The sequence below is a fragment of the Apostichopus japonicus genome, chromosome 13 (assembly GCF_037975245.1).
Source record: "Apostichopus japonicus isolate 1M-3 chromosome 13, ASM3797524v1, whole genome shotgun sequence".
Taxonomy (NCBI): domain Eukaryota; kingdom Metazoa; phylum Echinodermata; class Holothuroidea; order Aspidochirotida; family Stichopodidae; genus Apostichopus; species Apostichopus japonicus.
The window spans coordinates 19,586,139-19,602,466 of record NC_092573.1 but is presented as its reverse complement, the minus strand read 5'-3'; the positions used below and the strand labels follow the sequence as shown (position 1 = coordinate 19,602,466).

Here is a 16,328-nt window from a genome sequence, read left to right as displayed (position 1 = left end):
AAAGGGCTAACTTGCTTATCACCTGTTATCTGATATGCGCATATGAATGAACCATGCATTAATTAATATATAGTGACGAGGAGTGACGTACCTAATTTAACTAGTTGACAACCGAGCGGATCATTCCTTTGTCACCCCGTTCAGGGGATGGTTGGTGAATTGCCATCTAGGCCCGGATCAAGCTGAATTGCTGTCGGAAGTGATTATATGCAGAAATACATATATTCCTGCACTCTCATTGGTTGAATATATGTCAGCATTAAATCGAAGATATGCTGACAATAAATCGGATCTATGCTGATATTAAATCGAAAATATGCTAGCATTAATTTGAATATATGCCAGCATTAATTCGAATATATGTCTGTATGAATTCGAATTTATGTCCACATTAAATCAATTAGACATAAAGTACTGCCTACTGATTAGCTCAGAATTAATATCTGCATAAAATTGAATTTATGTTACCATTAAAACGAATTAATGTCGGCATAAATCGAATATATGTCGGCATACATTCCCGAATTTTGTCCACTGTTGCCAATCATTAACGTCAGGGAGGGTCTTTTCCCCATATAAATTGAAAGGAGTGGGGTGGGGGGCTCAGCTCTCCACCCAGCCGCCCAAGCTACCCCAAGACCGACAGGCAGAATTTTATACACCGAAATACCCGTCTTTACAGTACATTAATAAACAACATATATGTGAAGAACACCTTACCTAAACAGTTGAAAGGCTTCAAATTGTTTCAAAAGTTGCAAAATATAGCAACATTTTGCATCTGACTTGCAACTTAGACGCCTCCCATGGAAGATGTAATACCTACCTAGGTTCAAACAATAGTGGCTACCTATATGTTCTGAAACAAAGACAAATTATGAAACAATTTTTGAAAGTGGATATTTGCATGTCCCTGAGAGGCTTTACGTAAATACGATTAATGTACCGCATAAATAAGCACCGAGATGGGGTCACCTGATTGCTCGATTTATGACGGACATAATTCAGCAATTATGTCGGACATAATTCAGCAATGATTTCCCATGCGGCCTACCATACACGCAAAATACAAAACGAGTTATTCTTTCGGCAGCAGTTGCAGACGTTCCTTGGAAGTCATTACGCGATATGGCGTTGTTACCAAGATACCTCTTTTTCTTTGCCTTGCAAGTTTTTTCGGTTTATGGGTGAGTTTGATCTCAATCTTTTATTTCTATTTTGCACTTGCCCAGTGCTTTGTGGGTATTGCAATTAACGTTAGGTACCTAACATCTGTTTTCATAAGAAACACAATGAAATAGAACCGGAATATCAAGTATATCTATAATCTTGGAAATACTTCTAACAACATATATACTCACTTACAGATTAAGAATAGGCTTGCATTACTGTAGTTTAACCACAACTGTTAACTCATCATCACCACCACCAACAACATGAACAAAAAATATGAAAAGGTATAAAAATAATTCATTGACAAAACGGAGGCAAAAGCTTGATAATTCAAATTTTCATGTAGCATGTTTACTTCCAATTGTTGGCCTTAAAGAAACGCACTAATTAATAATTATATATGTTAACTTTATATTGTGTAACAAAACTTGTCTAACGTCCTTCCGACTGATCAGCTAAAACTGACATTTTCCTTAGTGAAATAAAATATATCAAGTGATTGCATTTCGTGCGCACGTTTATGGCAAGCCACATGTGCAATAATTCGATAAACCGAGTAAAACTCTGTTTTTCGATCGAAAAACTGAGTTTATCGACTGGATAATCGTGTTTTTTCGCGATAAACTCAGTTTATCGATCGAAAAACAGAGTTAACCGAGTTAACGGCGATAAATTCGGTTTATCGATATATTGCACATGTGGCGTGCCATATCCAATTCGATAAACTCGGTTTATCGAGCGTTAAACTGATTTTATCGATAAACTCAGTTTATCGATCAAAAAACCATAATTAACAGAGTTAACGGCGATATACTCGGTTAATCGAATTATTGCACATGTGGCGTGCCATATCCATATTTTCGAGGTACCCATGCTATGCTCGATAAACTGAGTTTATCGAGAAAAACACGCTTATCCTTTCGATAAACTGAGTTTATCGATCGAAAAACAGAGTTTAACGGCGAAAAACTCGTTGTATCGAATTATTGCACATATGGCTTGCCATACACATTCCACAGATCTCTTTCTCTCTCTCTGAGTAGCAAAATGAACCGTTAAACCATCAAACAAGGGTAGCGGAGCCAAGGGGGCACAGGGGGGGGGGGGGGGATGGAGGGGGGTAGGACGTACTCCAGATTTGTGGGGAATAAAAATTGCCTCTTCCCATAAGAACTGATATTCCCTTTTGGAAAGAAGTACCCTGTCCCCTTTTTCTTGTAGTTAAGATGTGCCTTTTTGTTTATATAAAAATTGCCTTTTGTTGAATTATATAAAATTATAATCAGTGCCCCGTAGTGGAAAAATTAAGAAAAATGTTAACGAGAGGCATTATCGTGCTTCTGTTGAGAATCATTGCTATAACTGAAATTTGTGGTACCATGGAACTATTTATAGCTCCAAGGTGGTACTTAATGCACATCAGTGACGTTTTGTCGGAATGTTTGAGCATCGGCGTGGGAACCTTCTCAAACCTGGGTTTGGGCGGAATTTTTTCAGAGGCGATGAAAGCAGTAAATGACATTTGCCAACCTAAGCATCGAATGCGGGAATAATCCCGTTGGGTTCGGGGCTCCAGAAGTTCGAATAAGGAAGGTCGTCAAGTTCCACTGTATGCCTAATCGAGCCCAGGCGCGGCGGAACGGGAAAATTATTGAGGGGGGGGGGGGGGCTAATGTGTGGAGTAAGCGGAGTGCCACCATCGGTTGGCGCGGAGCGTACAAGTAAATTTTGGGTTTTTCAAACCCCCAGATGGCCGGAAACGGCACTTCCCGAGTGTTTTATGCTGCGAATACCTAGCCCTAAAATATGGGTCTCAAGCCTGCAATTTCTCAGATTGAACGTAAAAATCTGTAAAAACATTGTTATTTGTATATTCGATGGTGTTTTAAAAGAGTAGCTATTACTCGTAGTGTACTCGCAAAGACATTTTTGAGTGTAGTAAATTACTACTTGCAATTAAATGCAATAATTAAATAAATGTATGTATAGGAAATAACAGAAAGCATTTCTTAATGTCAACAAATGGGTAATTCCAAAACCATGTGCAGTTGCTAACAAATTTCTATGAACCAAGCACTGTCACGAATGCATGTACACTATACAGTACAGGTGAAATGCTAATATTGTGTTTTTGTTCGTTTAATAATTGATTGCGTTTAAACATAGAGCCATGTTCCACGCCTTGCGTGTTTTTTGATGAGTGTAGCGTTTAGCTTATTACACTCTTATTGAAAACACTAATATTCAATGAGGCATGATACAGACAATCAATTATCATATCGTTTGAATGCTCTGGCTGCAATGCTCCGCACCTACCCCCACCCCCCCCCCCCCCCCTATGTTCGCCCTGCTTCCCACCCCTCTTATAGGATAGGATATATCCTTCAGGGGATGTTGGAGAACTGGCTGAAATGAGGCAAGTCATTGGCCTAAGACGAAGTTGTGCTGCGCTTACCGGTACTCACACTCACTGCTTCTACTTTTCACGGGGCGTGAAGACGCGGTTGGGGTGACAATGTGGTCTAAAGCCAGGGAACGGGCCGAGGGTCCCCCAGCATTTACTAAAATTATTACACCTATATAGTATACGTGTGCATCGGACAGATCTACAAGCATGCATTGAAAAATGGGCAGATGCACGTTTCGGAGCCTTGGTAAATATTGGGGGGGGGGCTTATCATGCATTTGCCCCCTCAACTTTTTCATTGGGGGCTGAGCCCCCCCAAGCCCCCCCCCCCCCCGGTTCCGCCGCCACTGATCGAGCCCCGTGTTACAAGACATCGTTTTAAAACACAGACTATAAATATTGATACAATGATAAAGGGTAAAAGACAAGCAATGCACACAAAATGGTAGCTTTATAAACTTCAACGGGGAAAAACCACCGACAGGCTGCGTCAGACCTGGCAAACTACCCTCACTGGAGGAGAACTAAGAAAGAGAAATGAACAAAATCCTTCCCAATGGCTGGATTGTTCCCCTGAAGAGAACTATTCTTCCGGTGTTTTCCAAAGTTATAAGCTTATTGTCCAGAGTAATTCACAGGAAAACAGCTTCTTTACTGGGGGTAATGTTATAGTGCTAGAAAGACTAATTTTATAGTCCTCAGTCGAGTCATTAGAGTAAGGATACTTTAAGATCATAATCTTAGATTTATCTTGGTTTATTTTAACTACACCAGGTGTTGATACAGTCAGTATTTTTTATTCGAACTAATGCATAAAGAAACTCTCGTATTACTGAGCCAAATAGCGAGGTAGTCGGCGAATTGACTGCAATGTGCAGAATTAAGTTTATTGTAAGGGTCATTTGTATTGTAAAGGTCATTTGCATAAATACTTTAAACAGGTACATATAGAGGGTCGAAACCAGGAAGGAAGGTCTTCATTCCACTGTAGACTTTTGCCTATCTATATGTTTGTCCTGTCTGTCGGTATGTTTGTCTGTCTATCTCTATTTATGTACCTATCTATATATCAACAGAAACTTCTAGGTAAACTAAAATAGAGATTGATAGAATACAAGTAATGTCACAATAATTGAGATATAGCTGTAATTTGACCAGAAACCACTAAATTCTGCGTTGTTTACACCTTATTCCAATAAAATCGCATTAGAGTGCTGTTCTGAGTAAAGCTATAACATTATGCTGTGGGCTATCAAGAAGGTCGTTAGTTCTTGACCTCTTGGGAAATATTGACAGTGCTTTTGAAAATTGTCTTGTTATGATACCGAAATCCCTATTAGTTTTAACATCAAATTCAGCTGAGTGATCACATAGGAATGTTTTAATTCAAAAATTTCGGCGAATACATATTAATACAAATAAACGAAATATACGAATACAAATAAATATGTCTGAATACGGTCCAAGTGGTAATTTTTCCGTGTCAAATGTTCCAGTTAGAAAACGCAGAAAGTGTCATTGCATGTAAAACAAATAAACACCGGCTTAGGGTTCCCGAGATGCGTTCAGCTAGGTAGTACGTTTTATTGCAGAACACACCACAGATGTGTGCAGAAACTAAACATATCGTCATACATAGAACTCTTTGGAATTGCATGTTCCTTTACAATACATACATTTATAGATTCCATGATGCAGCAATAGGCAACCGAGATCAATTTAACAGGTAAATCCTGTTCGATCTTGTGGTAAAGGCACTGGGTTATATATATATATATATATATTAAGAAAATCCTTCAGCTGTTTCATTTTCTAACTTTGAAGAACTTGCTGTTAAATTGTTCCAGTGACGTGCTTAAGGGGATGGTGGAATGTGCCCAACATTCAGTACGTGCAAAAACGTTTTTTCGTTGTTGTTTTTTCTTCTTCAAAATTATTTATTAGCACAACCTTGCCTTTTAATCTAATTTTGTACCTTTCGTCTAATATGCCTCAGAAAACGTCATTTTGATCTATAAGGGAAGACCCACAGCCCTTCCTACATGAGTGTCGCATTCAAAGATTACATAGCCACACACCACTTTCGCTATTTATTGCTTATACACCAACATCACATTCATAACGGTTCAATCCCCTACCTGCTATCCGTCGTGGGTTGGGGTTGGGGTGAACTTACAACCCAATTGGAAAATGGCAGGGTCTGAAGAAACTGCTACAAAAGAAAGAGAAAGAGACTAACGTTATACATGCTTCGGGAGTGGGGCGGCATGGTTGGAGACTTTAAGCAGAGGGCGTCCGGTGTCAATTAGGGGCACCGGGAAGTGGGGGGTGATCAACTATGATGATATGTACTTTTTACAACGGAAACTTAAACAATGAGTCATATTCTTTCTACACCACAGTGATATGTTGATAGCTACCGTTCCCAATCTTGTAAGAGCGGGAGATACCGAGACCGTACTGGTTACGATTCAGAAAGACAACATCGGTGTTGCCCGAAGTGTACCGGTGACCGTCAGCTTCAAGAATGCCGATCATTCTCTCATCGCTGAAGAAACCATCAACATCCAAGAAGGTACATATTTTCACTTTTTATGGAACAATAACGTTACAAAATTGTCATCATTAAAGCAGCCTGTTGCTTTTGTTTGGATGAGCTTTCTTCAAACCATGTATTATTATGATGTAATATTTACACATAATTGGTCACTCTTCAGTCTATAATAGTGTTGTGCAGAGACAGGAGTGACACAATTGCGTACAAGTTTGTTCCAATATCGTGTGCATTATCCTTGTGTAAGAGGGACGTGACAGTGGGAAGGTTGCAGTGGTTAGGTGGGATTGGGTGGCTGGGTGCGTGGGGTGTGTCGCTGCGGTGAGGCGTTTTCGTATTGGGCACATATCAAGGTCGGTCCGCCACTGCTTTGTCACGTCAACACTACTTGCTTGCTCCCACTTAGTTAGTCACTGTTTAATTACAGTCAAACACACTGAGCAACCTTGCTGTTCGTTCAAAAGAATTTAATGTTTCATTTGCAAAACCTTAATAAAATAATAATAATAAATGAACTTATAAAGCGCTAAAATCTACGAAGTATTCAATAGCGCTATACAACCCTAATAGAACGCCAACTTGAAAAAATGAGTCTTCAAGCAAGACTTGAACTGAATGAGAGTGGGAGAACTCCGCACAGATATGGGCAGACCATTCCAGAGCTTGGGCCCGGCTGATGGAAAGGCACGGTCGCCATAGGTTTTCAGTTTAGTTCTGGGAACAGTGAGAGTGAGTGTATTGTTAGAACGCAAGGTATAACGAGTATTGACCTGGAAGGACAGATCGCCTGACAAATTGGCGGGTGCCATTCCATGAATGCACTTATACACCAGGAGCAGTACTTTGAACTTAATTCTGAATTTAATAGGCAACCAGTGCAAAGAATGGAGGATACTCAACGATGGTGTGTTGAAGTCATAACCTTGAACTTTATGCCTATAATACCATCTTTCCTAGTTTCAATCTTAGGGAGTTAAAAGTATCGTATTTGCAGATTCTTTATGAGTTTATTTTTAACTGTGTATAGTTAAAGTTGATTTATGGCGTCGCAAAATAGTGACAAATTTAACGCAAAATGTACCTTTAATCGAAGCATCTTTTGGTGTTCGGTCGCGGAATTTTGCAAATCCTACTGGGTATCAGGCTATGCCTATAAGATACCGTTGCTATTGATGAAATTAAACACCATATGCCTACAAGATTTCATTGATTTTGAAACTTGTCGGAGTAACACTATAATATACATTTTCTTTATGAGGATTATCTACTTTCTTCACCATTATGTATGGAGCTAGTAACATATGGTATGTATTGATTTTCCACACCGCAATTATAGTACATCCGTTTGTAAGCTTATAGCAATTTGCAGGAATATGCCTAAAATCCTATTTTCTTAAAGTTGTTCATGCATATGGCATTGAGAAGTATAACCTCCATAATTCAATATAAAGGCCTACATATGTCAAAATAAACCTGTATAGTATTAATTGACTTTTTCTAAAACAATACCTGGTCCTTTCCGAACCCATAAAGAAATTTATCTTACAGTCCATGATAGGCATTGCAACACATAAATGTTTCTTAATTTAAATATGACTGTCTAAACTCGGCCAACATTAAATCCTATGAGGTGACCATCATCTGATGGAAACCTGTCCCTTATGCACCAAACTGCATGAATCCACGGTTGTAACGTCCAGTTCTGCCTGCTTTCCAGTAAATAAAGGACAAAGGCCTATATGCAATGTACCTGTAGTTATTATTACATGACCTTTGTCCCGGTATCAGTAGGTCATATCTTTGGACCATTGCCAGATCCAAAGCTTCAGGTCCATTATATTAGTGACAGGAAATGTACATTTGTTTAATGTAGGAAGCAAACGTCTTGCCGAATGATCTGCTTGGTTTTCTAGTTCTAAATGAATGTTTTGAAGGGGCTCTTGCAACCCTAATTAATAAAAATTAGCATGTAAAACTAGAGAACCTATTGCAAACATTAGCATATTAGTTAGCAATTTTTGTATACAATTCAGGTATCTGTTGTGAAACTGTTTTAATGAATACTCCAGGGGCAACCTAGTACAGTAATACTCTAAGTTTAGACTTAGTCAAAATGCAATGTTTTCATAAAACGATGTGATTGGCCACTATAAATTTGTCATAAATAATAAAAGGAAGTTATTTTCTGTATGACTGATGTAATGACTTCGCTCACAAAGCCTCACATTAGCGTTGCCATATACATTCTAAAAAGTTTACTTAATTTTAATATCACTTCTCAGAGATTAACATGAATTATGTATGTCGTTTTCAACATATTGCTACAAAATATTTATGCCAAATTATTAAAGGAGAAATAAACTCTGGGTTTTTGAAGTGAACATGCGGTAGGGGATATTTTTCTGATACAATTTATGAAATTACTAAGCAAAATAAAGTTTCCCTGAATTTTACGCGAATTTCCCAGTTATTTGTTTTTACCCATTTGAACAACGGCCATTTTGTTAATTTGAGGATTGAGGGCGCTTCAAAAGTAGCGTAGGCTAGCCACATCGTAACTTCAAATCAATGAAGCTTTGCATACGAGTTATAGTCTATTCACACTATGTTCAAGCATCTTGCTTCAGGGGCGTATCCAGGATTTTCCAATAGGGGGGGGGGGCGCCAGGCATGAATGATCGCCATCCTGGGGGATGGGTCTAAGGGAGGGGTGTACAATTTTTGCTTTCAAAGAAGGGTCGAATGGTGTCATATGCATGGGCGGCGATCCGTACTTCCGAGTGGGGGGGGGGGGGGGATATGACCTTGTTGACTATCTAAGCGTAGCGCCACCATGATGGAAACGGCACTTCCCGAGGTTTCCAAGTGGCATATACCCAACTTTAAAATAGGGATGTCATGTCCGAAATATCTCATAATCATGATCCAAAATACTTTTTTTTTAATTTCGGGTGTTATTTTGGGAAAATTGCCCCTGTCAATTTTGTTTCAGACGCAACGTTAGAATGTTCGAGAGCTCTGTTATATTATTCGATGAAGAAAATGGCCTCATGCAGGCTATTATAGGCCTATACACATGCAATACACAATTACACATAGTTACATTCCTAGGTACCGATTGCTAGGGCATCCAGGTGAAACGTGTATTAAGCATTACCCTGGTTACATGAGATTCTCAGCTGTTCGAGGGAACATGTACGTGTGTCGGCCTACTATAGGGCCTATATGAATACTATGAGGGTGCATATATGTACTATATCAATACCGTGGGCGCAATAATACATTTTGTTGTTATAGGGCCAATGAAGCCTACAGTCAACTATTTTTGCTTTATAAAGACGCTTTATTTGAAAAGATCGCACTGCGTTTATGGTAGGCGAGAAATGAAGCTAAAAAAGAGCCGTACATTAACGAAGATGCATAAATGTAGGCATGAAAATATTCTTATCCCTGGCATTTGGTGGGGGGGGGGATATGGTGCATTACATCCCCTCCACCCATTTTCATGGGGGGGATATATCCCCCCTCCACCCAGGATCGCCGCCCATGGCCATATGTGATCCATTTTTCGACCTTAATAATAAGCAACATTTCCAGTAAATATGGACACAAAATGCACAATTTAGTATGGCTGGCATGTCATTTAGTGTTTATAGTGATAATACAAACACAATTACCATCTATGTTTCTAAAACTATTATGCCGCCGAACTTCGCCAGAACCTTTTTTTGGCAAACAAAAAATAAAGCATACGGGAGGGGGGGGGGGGGGGAGGTTGAGCGATCACCGACATCTCACATAAAGGTCGTCATCAATTTTTTTTTTTTTTTTTTTTTTTTTTTTTTGGCTAAACTTTTTTTTTTTTGGTGACGGCCAATAGGGGGGGCGCGCGCCTGTTGCGCCCCCCTGGATACGCCCCTGTGCTTCGCTTATTTCACCGGTTAAAATGCCCAAATGCCAAGCCTTTGGTTGTGTTAAGCGAAGAGGGGAAGAGGCAGAAAAAGGAAAAGGATATTTCGTTATTCCAGATGGAATAAAATATCCGGAAAAGAGTGAACTTTCACTGAGGTGTACAGTACCTGTTTGTCATGTTCTCAGCAGCCGGAGGAATATGATTCTTCTTCTTGTACCTCAAGAAATTTACAAAACAGAGTTCTAAATGAACTGGCTGCAAAAATATCTGGGAGAATTCAAGTCTGTTGGTCAGACATTCTCCTGCGTTCAACAAAGCTTTTTCCGCGAACAATACATAGCAGCATACTCTCCCCTTGTCGCTTTCCAATGGCGAACAGAGTGCACACAGACACCATTCTTTGCAGTGGCTCGCGGAACCGGTATTTGTATGAGCAACGGAATTCGACCCAACATCACCACCAGTCGCGGACTGATTCTTTGTACAAACTCCTCCTCTCGATGTCTCAGTTCTTCCTCTGAATATTCTGGTTCGAAAAGATACGATTCCAATCCAAAGGCTTCCAAGTTTTTTTTTGAAGATATTTGCTCGACAGTAAATTGGAGTGCAATGATGGATGAAGTAACGCTATTGCTAGAACTGAGTATGCGTGTTGAAAGCAATCTAAACACGTTAAAAATCAAATCCTTGTAAAGATCCCAAAATTTATATTTCTACTGATACTCGTTACAATAACAAATTTCACACACTTTTTAAGCAGTTTTACAGATCAATAAAGACAAAAGATATTTTTTGATCGATTTTTATTCATAACTATTGTTGAAAGTACAATTCTAATTATTTTAGGGATTGGCAGCTATTGTGTTTTGAAATACGCGAAGCGGCTCGCTGTCGTCACGGTACATCCGGGAACTGGCATAATTCAAACAAAATGGCGCGACACATGAACTCAATTCAAATCGTTTTTTCACCTCAAAGAAGGGATTTTTTTGCTTTTCTTTTGCTTTTACTGGAAAAACCATCTGTCAAAACGTAAGAATGGATGCAAAAAAAAAACTAGGGTTTATTTCTCCTTTAACACAACGTAATTTCAGCCTCGCTATAGTTAAATGTTCACAAAAAATATATCCGAGGATTGAGAGGAGAAACTAAACCCAATCCCCCTCCCAAAATGGATCCATCGCAAGGTTTCACAATAGAAAAAAAGTTTCAATCAGATCTGGTCAGTCAAGCACATTACACTGATCCTGTAGTAGGATATACTTTCACAAAAAAAAAGTAGGACAAATTGTACCAATTATTTGAGTGCCAGATTCTGGCTGCTTGGAGTGGTTGATATTAGCCTTGTCCCATGAATTATCAATTTGACATTAAAAAAGTAATATTTAAGAACCACTTGTAAGTTATATTTTCTTCGTTGATTTTTGTTTCTTACGTTTTATCTTTACCATTGTGTATAGTTAATATAGGTCTGCCCCCTCCCTATCAACCCCAATCATCTGCTTATGTGCCACACTTCTGTCAAAACAGATAAACTGGTGATCTTGGGAGGAGAGGGCATGTCCAAACAAAATAATTATGTCCTTTCAAGGTGAAGAATACTACACCCATACATATGTTATATTGAATTACCACTTTACATTACATCAGAGAAATAACTAAAAATGTAAACCAGCATCACAGCCTTTGCACTTGGCCGTCCCAAAAATTTATCAATTTGTTTGCCTACAGTGCAGAGGTAAACCTTCAATGTGTGTCCAAATTACCACATGTCCGACAGATACACATTATAACAGGTCGTTCCAAGTATTACATATCATAACACCCTGGTCGTTCTCCCATCCAAATTAGAATACGCATTCCACAGTCATTCTACTATGCAAGAGGTGAAACAATACCTTTCACTGTCTGAGCCCAACCCCCCTCCTTTTGCAAAGACGTCTTCAAACTTAAATCCAAAAATAGAGGGCGACTGGCATTAACTGTTGGCTGGATTCATATCTTGGTCCCTTTAATGCTGAGATTATGTTGGCATATTTCCCTTGCCGTTATCAGCATGGTTTGTTATACATGCATGTTATTAGGAAGGATCGAAAAAAACGTCATGGCAAGGCTTTGAGATATTATAACGCAAAATGTCATTTAAGTCTATTCTGCGCGAGCTCTTACCTTTTAGCATGCTAACCTTGCTCTCGTCTCTGTAAACTGAAAGGCTAAGTAAGCGTTTATGGTTTGAAAATTTTCAAATGCCATGATTCCATAGGCCAAGTCGTCGACTATATCATGCGATGGTGGGGAAGGACATATGCCAGTTAGAAATTCTGTCGGTACTTGGGTTTGAAAAGTGAGGAACTTTAAATTACTAAGCCAATGGAGTAATTAATTGTATTGCGTATAATTCGGAGATTATCATGAGATCCAAAGTAACTACATTTAAACTGCACATTTTACCGGGTTATTTGTTCTCTCATGATGCAGGTGGAAGTAGGGTGAACTCTGAAACAGCCCATGTGTACGTCAACCCAGAGAAAATCCCAGACCTTGAAGCTAAAGATGGGGTCGCTCGTTATATTACCGTTACAGTGACCTGTAACTTAATGGGATTTAGTCAAGACAAACGAGTTCTTCTAAGTCTGGAGGGCGGATATGTCTTCATACAGACAGACAAGCCTATCTACTCACCGGCAAATACAGGCAAGGGATTGAAAAAACAACAACACTGCTGTGTCAATGTGATGGATGTTCCTTTCGGGAAATTACGATCACGAAGAATGTCATATGATTACGTAGTGCTACCATCTTTTAACCTACCTTTACAACAAGCTTTGTGGGTGGCGCTCATGACAAGTGTTTAGTTGAACAACTCAACCTTCATAGCAAGTATATATATAAATATAATTATATATATATATATTATATATATATATTATAGATATATATATATGTATATATATATATATGTATATACATATATTTTTTTCACTTTTATCGACAGTTAAGATACGTATAATCTCACTCAACCAAAGGCTTTCACCTCTACAACAACAGGTTAGAGATTGCTCCTCTTGTTTTGTAATAACTTTTAATAACACCAACTAGTTTTGTTAATTATATAGAGTTGTCCTTGTTGATTATTGTAAACTAGTCTGTGTTCATTCACTACTATAGCCCACGTCTCTCTGTCTTTCAATGTTTAAATTCTTACAGGTCAACGTATAGGCTTATTTGAGAATGTCCATTGTCAATATCATAAATTGTGCGGTAAAAAACTCAACATAAAACAAGACAGTGTAAGACTAAATGCTACCTACAAACCAAAACGAAAGCAAACTAGTATAATACATCAAGAGAGACAGATTAATCAGACAAATGAGCAATGAATAGAGCAAAAATAAAGGCGAGGGGTAAGATGAAAGGAACGAGGGATGAGAAGATTTAAACTAAGCAGACAAACTCTGAGGAGTGTAATAATGGGAGGTAGTTAGTAATGGAGGTAATAAGTATCGGAGATAAATAGTAAAGAAGGTAAATAGTATAGTGGAGGTGGAAAAGATTTAAGGGCATGTGGCAGGAAGGAAAATATGTGGATATGGATACGAAGGACGAGAGAATATAGGGAGGGGCGAGGGAGGAAAAAAGGGGAGAAGAGGTTAAGTCATTCCTTTCTTGGATGTGGAGACCATTTAGTAGAATAGTGCGAAGGCGTTGGATCCACAAGCGTTCTCTACTGAGGCGAACTGTATCGATTCGGTAACCTAGAAATTCAATGCCTTGTATGATCATATCCAAAAAGGTATGGTTAAAGGTATACTGTACGTGATGTCAACTCAACGACATTTCAATATTCATCATTCTATTGATTCGTAAAACTGTTGATGGAAATTAAATTTGTTTATACAGATTAAGCTTAACATCAGAACCCCGCAGGATGTTGTTGTGGAAAGGAAGGATATTGCACCGGAAGCAGTGAGGCATGGCGTTTTCACTCATATTTTTCGGTTGCCGGAAGAACCGATGGTCGGTTATTGGAGTATTGTTGTTTATTACGGAAAAGAAGTGAGTGTCAATTTGTCATTTACGAAATTGAGAGTTGGTTAATTGTTGCTGGTTTCAATAGACCACTGTAACAATTTAAAGCTGTGATGTCATACTGTCAGATTACGATTATGAAAAAGATGAATATGGCAATTAGAGAATAAAAACCCCCTTTTTAAGTTTTCAATTGTCAAGGCTGCCGCAATCCTATAATCAATCGAAAGCTGTGAAACAAAGGTCAGCAGTGCAAGCCATTGTTAAGTTCAAGTCTATAATGATATATATATATATATATATATATATATATATATATATAATACATATATTTAAAATATGCATGGTCAAAAACTTATTCATATTTCGTTCATCCATACCTAATTTGTTTAGATGAAATCAAACAGGACAGTTCAATTTGAGGTGAAGGAATATAGTAAGTACCAAATTTCTTATAACGAAATGTTGTGCATGGGGTTCAGCCTAGTGGGTAAGGTTTCTTGAATACAGTGGTTGTAAGAATGATGTTGACTAGAGATCATTATATGTTATGGTAACAGGCAAATGACTAGTATATTCTGGTGACTGAAAATGATTGCAAGGCAAAATGACTTAAAACGTTTCTGCATAGGTAAATAACCGTATACTAATAGCAATTTGTACCGATCCTTTACAGTGTATTTTATTAATGCATGTATGTTTCAACAGAAGTGCAAAGTTGCTGTGATACCTAGACAATTGAGCTGAAAATGATTTTTCATTATGATATTTAAATCAAATAATATTCCATACAACAATGTTGCAATTTCATGAAGTTCTAAATATTACAAACACTGACAACTAAGCAAACTTATCACTTCAAGGATAAATCAACGACGAAATTATGATAGTCAATTAAAGTTTTTGACGAACTCAATTCTGTCGAGGTTACACAGGAGGAATAAGCCAATGGTAACAAAGAATTTACTAGTGGCTGAAGTTGATTGCTTAGCAAAATCGTTGAAATTGTTTTGAATCTTTAGACGAAAACTACATCCTCATAGCATTTTGTATCGCGAAGATATGAAGTTTTTAATTTTTAGATATTTTTAATTGCATCTGGCAACAGTAGGATGATGGATGATGTCATAATTGCAACACAGCTGGAACGTCTTTTTCATAAATTTTAGGTGAGGGTTACATTATCTACCACTAGAGTGTCCTCTCAAAATTAACAGCAATCCTCAAAATGGATTAGATGTCGAGAAAAAGTTGTTGACGTGATTTTGCTATGCTGTGACAGTCTATAACATATACAGTTACTATACTTGGACAGTGATGGGATGTTGAATACATTACCTGCCGTTACTCATGTTACTTTTCATGTAACATAGGCCATCAGCTGCAGGTCGAAATTCGCTTGTTTCGTTCCAGCAACTGCGGACTAAAATTTCTCTACAGCATTGAATACATACATTAACGAAGATTAATAATCCAAAAGTTCTCCACATGCTTTCCTGCAGTATTTTTGCAATGCCGCTCGAAAGATCCAACTATATTTTTATTGCGTATGTTAAGAAACCTGCCGTATTACGTTCAAAAGTCGTGCACCAGGGAGATATCTGTATCATGTGATATGAATTGTCTAATGAGCCATGAGTTCTGAGTGCACTCTTTGTAGAAAACAAAAAACACGGCGGCTCCCACGGGAGCTAGTCAATCTCCGACACACGAAAATTTACAGTGCTTAATGGGTGTAAAGACTCGCGCACAAAGTAACGTCTCATGCCGGTAATCTGACCTAGTTTCGAATGAGGTGTAACAGAATTGTTAGACACCACCATCGATCCCAGAAAATACACACACAGCTTGCCACCGTCGGTAATTAGGCTCTAGTGTACAGTCAATACATACAGCTACGGTCAATGCCCACAACACAGTGTAAATAGCAGCGATGGACATCTCAGGTCTAGATAAATATAACAAGGTATTAGGTTTCACTACTGTCTGCATTTTGTAGCGACAAGAAGAAAACTTCACTTGCAAGCAACGGTAAGTTAACTATTTCAGAGCGCGGCACGCGGTTTGGGGCGAGTCTTCAATGCCTTTAATTTAATGCACATTGATTCTGTAAAATTTGAAGCAGTTAGGACACTGACGAATTTTCGATGGACTAAAGTTACTTCCCACGCTAAACTTGTGGCTTAATCTCAGCGGCAGAGACAGTGATATCGCCGAACGAATCCAGTTCATGGGGTTACTCGATGAAGGCC

At 38.5% G+C, this 16,328-nt stretch overlaps 1 pseudogene; it reads left to right on the top strand.

Annotated features, from left to right (window-relative positions):
• Positions 1 to 923: 923 nt before the first annotated feature.
• LOC139978530 (complement C3-like) overlaps positions 924 to 16,328 on the top strand; it is a 74,817-nt pseudogene continuing 59,412 nt past the window's right edge.